The sequence below is a fragment of the Anopheles maculipalpis genome (genome assembly GCF_943734695.1).
Source record: "Anopheles maculipalpis chromosome X unlocalized genomic scaffold, idAnoMacuDA_375_x X_unloc_1, whole genome shotgun sequence".
Lineage (NCBI taxonomy): Eukaryota > Metazoa > Arthropoda > Insecta > Diptera > Culicidae > Anopheles > Anopheles maculipalpis.
The window spans coordinates 733295-740502 of record NW_026060413.1 but is presented as its reverse complement, the minus strand read 5'-3'; positions in this window follow the sequence as shown (position 1 = coordinate 740502).

Genomic DNA, 7208 nt, shown 5'->3' with positions numbered 1-7208 from the left:
TTCGGGACTTGGGTGCAAACCGAAAGTTAAAATGATGTCCCTGAACATGCATATAAGTTCGAGTATTGATATTATAAACCTAACAAGAGATGAAGGCAAGTCGAATTGGTTGGTCCAAAACCAAAAATATCACTAAGTTCGGGACTTGTGCGCAAACCAAAAGTTAATATGATGTCCCTGAACATGCATATAAGTTCGAGTATTGATATTATAAACCTAACAAGAGATGAAGGCAAGTCGAATTGGTTGGTCCGAAACCAAAAATATCTCTAAGGTCGGGACTTGGGTGCAAACCGAAAGTTAAAATGATGTCCCTGAACATGCATATAAGTTCGAGTATTGATATTATAAACCTAACAAGAGATGAAGGCAAGTCGAATTGGTTGGTCCAAAACCAAAAATATCACTAAGTTCGGGACTTGGGTACAAACTGAAAGTTAAAATGATGTCCCTGAACATGCATATAAGTTCGAGTATTGATATTATAAACCTAACAAGAGATGAAGGCAAGTCGAATTGGTTGGTCCAAAACCAAAAATATCACTAAGTTCGGGACTTGGGTACAAACCGAAAGTTAATATGATGTCCCTGAACATGCATATAAGTTCGAGTATTGATATTATAAACCTAACAAGAGATGAAGGCAAGTCGAATTGGTTGGTGAGAAACCAAAAATATCTCTAAGTTCGGGACTTGGGTGCAAACCGAAAGTTAAAATGATGTCCCTGAACATGCATATAAGTTCGAGTATTGATATTATAAACCTAACAAGAGATGAAGGCAAGTCGAATTGGTTGATAAGAAACCAAAAATATCTCTAAGTTCGGGACTTGGGTGCAAACCGAAAGTTAAAATGATGTCCCTGAACATGCATATAAGTTCGAGTATTGATATTATAAACCTAACAAGAGATGAAGGCAAGTCGAATTGGTTGGTCCAAAACCAAAAATATCACTAAGTTCGGGACTTGGGTGCAAACCGAAAGTTAAAATGATGTCCCTGAACATGCATATAAGTTCGAGTATTGATATTATAAACCTAACAAGAGATGAAGGCAAGTCGAATTGGTTGGTCCGAAACCAAAAATATCTCTAAGTTCGGGACTTGGGTGCAAACCGAAAGTTAAAATGATGTCCCTGAACATGCATATAAGTTCGAGTATTGATATTATAAACCTAACAAGAGATGAAGGCAAGTCGAATTGGTTGGTCCAAAACCAAAAATATCACTAAGTTCGGGACTTGGGTACAAACCGAAAGTTAAAATGATGTCCCTGAACATGCATATAAGTTCGAGTATTGATATTATAAACCTAACAAGAGATGAAGGCAAGTCGAATTGGTTGGTCCAAAACCAAAAATATCACTAAGTTCGGGACTTGGGTGCAAACCGAAAGTTAATATGATGTCCCTGAACATGCATATAAGTTCGAGTATTGATATTATAAACCTAACAAGAGATGAAGGCAAGTCGAATTGGTTGGTCCAAAACCAAAAATATCACTAAGTTCGGGACTTGGGTACAAACCGAAAATTAATATGATGTCCCTGAACATGCATATAAGTTCGAGTATTGATATTATAAACCTAACAAGAGATGAAGGCAAGTCGAATTGGTTGGTGAGAAACCAAAAATATCTCTAAGTTCGGGACTTGGGTGCAAACCGAAAGTTAAAATGATGTCCCTGAACATGCATATAAGTTCGAGTATTGATATTATAAACCTAACAAGAGATGAAGGCAAGTCGAATTGGTTGTTGAGAAACCAAAAATATCTCTAAGTTCGGGACTTGGGTACAAACCGAAAGTTAAAATGATGTCCCTGAACATGCATATAAGTTCGAGTATTGATATTATAAACCTAACAAGAGATGAAGGCAAGTCGAATTGGTTGGTCCAAAACCAAAAATATCACTAAGTTCGGGACTTGGGTGCAAACCGAAAGTTAAAATGATGTCCCTGAACATGCATATAAGTTCGAGTATTGATATTATAAACCTAACAAGAGATGAAGGCAAGTCGAATTGGTTGGTCCGAAACCAAAAATATCTCTAAGTTCGGGACTTGGGTGCAAACCGAAAGTTAAAATGATGTCCCTGAACATGCATATAAGTTCGAGTATTGATATTATAAACCTAACAAGAGATGAAGGCAAGTCGAATTGGTTGGTCCGAAACCAAAAATATCTCTAAGTTCGGGACTTGGGTACAAACCGAAAGTTAAAATGATGTCCCTGAACATGCATATAAGTTCGAGTATTGATATTATAAACCTAACAAGAGATGAAGGCAAGTCGAATTGGTTGGTCCAAAACCAAAAATATCACTAAGTTCGGGACTTGGGTGCAAACCGAAAGTTAAAATGATGTCCCTGAACATGCATATAAGTTCGAGTATTGATATTATAAACCTAACAAGAGATGAAGGCAAGTCGAATTGGTTGGTCCAAAACCAAAAATATCACTAAGTTCGGGACTTGGGTACAAACCGAAAATTAATATGATGTCCCTGAACATGCATATAAGTTCGAGTATTGATATTATAAACCTAACAAGAGATGAAGGCAAGTCGAATTGGTTGGTGAGAAACCAAAAATATCTCTAAGTTCGGGACTTGGGTGCAAACCGAAAGTTAAAATGATGTCCCTGAACATGCATATAAGTTCGAGTATTGATATTATAAACCTAACAAGAGATGAAGGCAAGTCGAATTGGTTGATAAGAAACCAAAAATATCTCTAAGTTCGGGACTTGGGTGCAAACCGAAAGTTAAAATGATGTCCCTGAACATGCATATAAGTTCGAGTATTGATATTATAAACCTAACAAGAGATGAAGGCAAGTCGAATTGGTTGGTCCAAAACCAAAAATATCACTAAGTTCGGGACTTGTGCGCAAACCAAAAGTTAATATGATGTCCCTGAACATGCATATAAGTTCGAGTATTGATATTATAAACCTAACAAGAGATGAAGGCAAGTCGAATTGGTTGGTCCAAAACCAAAAATATCACTAAGTTCGGGACTTGTGCGCAAACCAAAAGTTAATATGATGTCCCTGAACATGCATATAAGTTCGAGTATTGATATTATAAACCTAACAAGAGATGAAGGCAAGTCGAATTGGTTGTTGAGAAACCAAAAATATCTCTAAGTTCGGGACTTGGGTACAAACCGAAAGTTAAAATGATGTCCCTGAACATGCATATAAGTTCGAGTATTGATATTATAAACCTAACAAGAGATGAAGGCAAGTCGAATTGGTTGGTCCAAAACCAAAAATATCACTAAGTTCGGGACTTGGGTGCAAACCGAAAGTTAAAATGATGTCCCTGAACATGCATATAAGTTCGAGTATTGATATTATAAACCTAACAAGAGATGAAGGCAAGTCGAATTGGTTGGTCCAAAACCAAAAATATCACTAAGTTCGGGACTTGGGTGCAAACCGAAAGTTAAAATGATGTCCCTGAACATGCATATAAGTTCGAGTATTGATATTATAAACCTAACAAGAGATGAAGGCAAGTCGAATTGGTTGATAAGAAACCAAAAATATCTCTAAGTTCGGGACTTGGGTACAAACCAAAAGTTAAAATGATGTCCCTGAACATGCATATAAGTTCGAGTATTGATATTATAAACCTAACAAGAGATGAAGGCAAGTCGAATTGGTTGTTGAGAAACCAAAAATATCTCTAAGTTCGGGACTTGGGTACAAACCGAAAGTTAAAATGATGTCCCTGAACATGCATATAAGTTCGAGTATTGATATTATAAACCTAACAAGAGATGAAGGCAAGTCGAATTGGTTGGTCCAAAACCAAAAATATCTCTAAGTTCGGGACTTGTGCGCAAACCAAAAGTTAATATGATGTCCCTGAACATGCATATAAGTTCGAGTATTGATATTATAAACCTAACAAGAGATGAAGGCAAGTCGAATTGGTTGGTCCAAAACCAAAAATATCTCTAAGTTCGGGACTTGTGCGCAAACCAAAAGTTAATATGATGTCCCTGAACATGCATATAAGTTCGAGTATTGATATTATAAACCTAACAAGAGATGAAGGCAAGTCGAATTGGTTGGTCCAAAACCAAAAATATCTCTAAGTTCGGGACTTGGGTACAAACCGAAAGTTAAAATGATGTCCCTGAACATGCATATAAGTTCGAGTATTGATATTATAAACCTAACAAGAGATGAAGGCAAGTCGAATTGGTTGGTCCAAAACCAAAAATATCACTAAGTTCGGGACTTGTGCGCAAACCAAAAGTTAATATGATGTCCCTGAACATGCATATAAGTTCGAGTATTGATATTATAAACCTAACAAGAGATGAAGGCAAGTCGAATTGGTTGGTCCGAAACCAAAAATATCTCTAAGTTCGGGACTTGGGTGCAAACCGAAAGTTAAAATGATGTCCCTGAACATGCATATAAGTTCGAGTATTGATATTATAAACCTAACAAGAGATGAAGGCAAGTCGAATTGGTTGGTCCAAAACCAAAAATATCACTAAGTTCGGGACTTGGGTACAAACCGAAAGTTAATATGATGTCCCTGAACATGCATATAAGTTCGAGTATTGATATTATAAACCTAACAAGAGATGAAGGCAAGTCGAATTGGTTGGTCCAAAACCAAAAATATCACTAAGTTCGGGACTTGGGTGCAAACCGAAAGTTAAAATGATGTCCCTGAACATGCATATAAGTTCGAGTATTGATATTATAAACCTAACAAGAGATGAAGGCAAGTCGAATTGGTTGTTGAGAAACCAAAAATATCTCTAAGTTCGGGACTTGGGTACAAACCGAAAGTTAAAATGATGTCCCTGAACATGCATATAAGTTCGAGTATTGATATTATAAACCTAACAAGAGATGAAGGCAAGTCGAATTGGTTGTTGAGAAACCAAAAATATCTCTAAGTTCGGGACTTGGGTACAAACCGAAAGTTAAAATGATGTCCCTGAACATGCATATAAGTTCGAGTATTGATATTATAAACCTAACAAGAGATGAAGGCAAGTCGAATTGGTTGGTCCAAAACCAAAAATATCACTAAGTTCGGGACTTGGGTACAAACCGAAAGTTAATATGATGTCCCTGAACATGCATATAAGTTCGAGTATTGATATTATAAACCTAACAAGAGATGAAGGCAAGTCGAATTGGTTGGTCCGAAACCAAAAATATCTCTAAGTTCGGGACTTGGGTGCAAACCGAAAGTTAAAATGATGTCCCTGAACATGCATATATGTTCGAGTATTGATATTATAAACCTAACAAGAGATGAAGGCAAGTCGAATTGGTTGGTCCAAAACCAAAAATATCACTAAGTTCGGGACTTGGGTGCAAACCGAAAGTTAAAATGATGTCCCTGAACATGCATATAAGTTCGAGTATTGATATTATAAACCTAACAAGAGATGAAGGCAAGTCGAATTGGTTGGTCCGAAACCAAAAATATCTCTAAGTTCGGGACTTGGGTGCAAACCGAAAGTTAAAATGATGTCCCTGAACATGCATATAAGTTCGAGTATTGATATTATAAACCTAACAAGAGATGAAGGCAAGTCGAATTGGTTGGTCCAAAACCAAAAATATCTCTAAGTGCGGGACTTGTGCGCAAACCAAAAGTTAATATGATGTCCCTGAACATGCATATAAGTTCGAGTATTGATATTATAAACCTAACAAGAGATGAAGGCAAGTCGAATTGGTTGGTCCAAAACCAAAAATATCACTAAGTTCGGGACTTGTGCGCAAACCAAAAGTTAATATGATGTCCCTGAACATGCATATAAGTTCGAGTATTGATATTATAAACCTAACAAGAGATGAAGGCAAGTCGAATTGGTTGGTCCGAAACCAAAAATATCTCTAAGTTCGGGACTTGGGTGCAAACCGAAAGTTAAAATGATGTCCCTGAACATGCATATAAGTTCGAGTATTGATATTATAAACCTAACAAGAGATGAAGGCAAGTCGAATTGGTTGGTGAGAAACCAAAAATATATACCAAGTGCCTGAAATGTCTATAAACCACACGAAGAACTCTTCACACACAGGTGCGCCTCATAACCTGGTACAATGTATAAGACATTGGTTTCGGGGGATTTATTGAGAAGAAAATTTTTTTCTCTAACTTTGAGTAAAACTGTCTCAGAATACATATTTAACCACGAAAAGTGAACACCGACAGTAAATAGCAAAAGTCACCCGACCATCAAAGTTGTATGGCGGTGTGGGAGAAGAAAATCCAAGGTCGTCTAATGTAGGGACGTAAGACACGAAATCAAAATTTTGGCATAAAATCTAAAATAATCATCAGACAGTGGTCATCCAAGGCATATAAGAGTCGTCTAACGATGCTGAATGCAATAAGCAATAGCGACTTTTTAATGATTTTTTTGGATTTTTGTCAAAATGTACCCTTCACAACTTGGTACAAGTCATAGGACATGGGTACCGGTATGACCGACGGAAGATTTTTGGAGAAAAAATTTTTTTGCTCTAACTTTGAGTAAAACGGTCTCAGGATGCATTATTAATCATGAAAAGTGATCTCCGACAGTAAATAGCGAAAGTTACCCGACCATCAAAGTTGCATGGCGGTGTAGGAGACGAAAATCCAAGGTCGTTTAATGTAGGGACGTAAGACACGAAATCAAAATTTTGGCATAAAAGCTAAAATAATCATCAGACAGTGGTCATCCAAGGCATATAAGAGTCGTCTAACGATGCTGAATGCAATAAGCAATAGCGACTTTTTAATGATTTTTTTGGATTTTTGTCAAAATGTACCCTTCACAACTTGGTACAAGTCATAGGACATGGGTACCGGTATGACCGACGGAAGATTTTTGGACAAAAAATTTTTTTGCTCTAACTTTGAGTAAAACGGTCTCAGGATGCATTATTAATCATGAAAAGTGATCTCCGACAGTAAATAGCGAAAGTTACCCGACCATCAAAGTTGCATGGCGGTGCAGGAGACGAAAATCCAAGGTCGTCTAATGTAGGGACGTAAGACACGAAATCAAAATTTTGGCATAAAAGCTAAAATAATCATCAGACAGTGGTCATCCAAGGCATATAAGAGTCGTCTAACGATGCTGAATGCAATAAGCAATAGCGACTTTTTAATGATTTTTTTGGATTTTTGTCAAAATTTACCCTTCACAACTTGGTACAAGTCATAG